We start from the raw sequence: 2784 nt of genomic DNA, 5'->3' as shown, positions 1-2784 counted from the left end.
TATATATATATATATATATATATATATATATATATATATATATATATATATATATATATATATATATATATATATATATATATATATATATATATATATATATATATATATATATATATATATATATATATATATATATATATATATATAGTGTGTGTGTGTGTGTGTGTGTGTGTATGTATGTGTGTGTGTGAGAGTAGATATGTATATATGTATTCACATGAAATATCGTTTATCATTCATGGAATTACATACATTGCACATAAATGAAAAACACATAAATATAGACGTGCAAATATGTGAGATTAGATGTACATGTATAAAGATTTACATAAACGCGAATATCAATGGCGTATCGTCGTACGCAGAACCCGGCGATGACAACTGCGCGCATGGAAATTTCGTGATCCAAATTCGGACGTGAAAGCCCAACTAGCAAGGTTGAGAGAAAGTACAAATACAAAATTGTGGCCAACGTACCGTGACAAGCTGCCGGAAGCAACTGGACGTCCATCATAATGATTTTTGTTGTCTATTCATTTTCTAACTCGTGAAAACACACAAACAGCATACCCAGTGTAGCACCACACATACAGTCACGGACATACTGATACAAAATCGACGATTTATGTTCGTCCATCTCTGCACAACATTCTTGCTTACCCTCGTTGAGATAGTTATACAGAATGGCAGCACGTAAGTCATGGATATGAATTTGGTGAGCCAATCTTCCTGTGTCGATATTTTGGATTGTTTGGATTGTTTTTGGAAGGCAATCAATTGCCGTTGTACTTCACGCTCTGTACTGTCGGTGACGTCGCGCTCCTCCAACCTGAGAATTGGGCAAAATATTCAATGAAAATTTATGACTATTGCACTCTGCAAGTTCGCTTGACAACTTCACTTTTTAGGGTTTAAGGGTTTTAAGGTTTTAAACCCCTAAAGCGGCCCGATCAAAATCTGGCCCTTGAAAACAATGAATTGTGTATACCCGTCGAATGTTGTGACACCAAGAACCTGATAAAGCAATCCATGGCCAAAATGGAAAATCTGTTGGCGATCACACATTAAATATAACATATGCACACGCATGCGCAAGCGTCCACGTACACGCCATGAAACTACACACTAATGGCTACATCAAATATATTGCCTAACCATGCGTACACTCTGATACACTCGTTTATGGTTTATCAAGGCCATACACGGTCATCAGGGATATAGTATAGCAATCTGTACATTCTATCATCCACAAATGCGCGAACATACAGCCACACCAACTTAGGCGAACCCCCGTACACACAACCAACCAAGCCACACAACTAGCTCTACAAGACATACACTTTCAAATAGTTGTCGCAGTACGGTGACAACAAGAACCTGGGGAAGGAATCCATAGCCATCAGCGACAGTATAGTGTTCTGTACATCCTCCAACAGAGTCATATCCTCCATGCTGTTAGCACTGGGACTTCGCGTCATGCGGTTGCCGCTCTTACACTCAGGACTCAAGGCACTCGTGCTCGGCGTATGTTTAAGATTCGCTAACCTTTTTAGCGCAACTTCATCATCAATCCCAGTCACGTTTCCCTCGTCTATTTTCGACATAGCCCTGTTCAGTGACAAGGGAGTGGACATATATTTATATATATATGCCAATGTATATGTATAAGCGTGCTACAAAGATAGGGTGGCTTTTTAGGACAAGGGGAGCCTGTTTATGTTTATGGCTGCAAGTGGTGCAGTCGTATAGCTGTGCAATATATGAACAAGCTATTCAATGTAAGCGACCACGGATTGTACTGACTACTTCTGTCCTGATATAAACAATTCTGGTGCTTTATGGATGAATGTATATTACTGCCCGAGGGTGATCAGGCATGAGACAATATTGTATCCTAGACATGGTCTCAATTATTAGTGAGCACTGATATACAAAATATCATATAGAAGTATGTACGATTATATTCGTCTTACCGAAAAGAGAAAACACCTGCAAATACCGCCAATAACTATATATGTCAACACATGTTTAAAACCGTTCAGTCGCTTCTATAACAGTATAAATAACAACTCATGTCCCTGTGATTTTGTAACCGAATTGCAGAATGAAAAACCTGGACAAGTACTTCAAGCACACTCAGCCGATTTTTAAGAATTACCCACATGTTTCTGTACTCGTATCATATCAATCTCCAAAAAAAAATTCAATACTGCGAACATACTATTACACTACACTAGATCAGGCCTACCCCATGGCCAATACCTCAGTGGAAGTGTACATATACATTTGCAAGATCCTCTGGACACAGGTTGATATATAATCAATCTAGAACGCAGTGTGCACACCACTAACCGCAACATTTCGACCAACGGTACCCTGTCCGAGTGAGTCAGATTGATAATATCTTCATTATCCGGGAAGAATTCGTGCAACATTTTATTAGCGGCTTTCGTCATCCTACTGCGAGTATCGGCCGCTTTCAAATTCTCGATTTCGAGCCAAAACAACAAATTTTCTGTAGAATATTCACTCTCCAAGAACTCTTTAAAAAGTTGACGGCCCCTTTCATCTTTCATTATAAGCAAGAGCGAGTCTCGCCTGCTATATAGCCAAGTCATATGCAGCATTCTAGAAGAGAAATGTGATCGAGGAAATCAGAAATTTGCAGCAATGCTGATCAAGAATTCAAGACCACTATGTGAATCTACAGTATATACTTCGTAACGAGTTTATACAGAAATTATCTAGCAAGAAAACTATTTATATATATATATATGCACA

Source organism: Sphaeroforma arctica, assembly GCF_001186125.1.
Source record: "Sphaeroforma arctica JP610 unplaced genomic scaffold supercont1.162, whole genome shotgun sequence".
In the NCBI taxonomy this organism is placed as follows: Eukaryota; class Ichthyosporea; order Ichthyophonida; genus Sphaeroforma; species Sphaeroforma arctica.
The sequence above is the reverse complement of the archived record's forward strand: the minus strand, read 5'-3'. Positions refer to the sequence as shown.